The sequence below is a fragment of the Haemaphysalis longicornis genome, unplaced genomic scaffold, assembly GCF_048455015.1.
Source record: "Haemaphysalis longicornis isolate Haplotype H1 unplaced genomic scaffold, Haemaphysalis longicornis Haplotype H1 scaffold_9, whole genome shotgun sequence".
Lineage (NCBI taxonomy): Eukaryota > Metazoa > Arthropoda > Arachnida > Ixodida > Ixodidae > Haemaphysalis > Haemaphysalis longicornis.
In genome coordinates this window covers 125,450,136-125,450,421 of record NW_027526460.1, presented here as the reverse complement: position 1 = coordinate 125,450,421, position 286 = coordinate 125,450,136, and positions in this window count along the sequence as shown.

The following is a 286-nucleotide window of genomic DNA, read 5'->3' as shown; positions in this document are numbered from 1 at the left end:
AGACGATGTGATCGGACGTCCATCGCGCGACCTCGGTTGATGGGGCGGTGCAGGCGGCGCAGTAGCAGCCCACATATATGCACCGATAAGCTACCAGACCTCCGTGGGTGGGCTATAGAAACGCAATACAAAGTCTATTGAAACTCAACAGAATGAAGGCAATAAGATGCTTGCTGCGTGTTGGTTATAAAAAGTTTATTGCCTGTCTAATGACCACAGTCCACACATTAGGCGTTCGATCAACCCTACAGAAAAGGCAATACAGAGATTGTTAAAACTCAATATA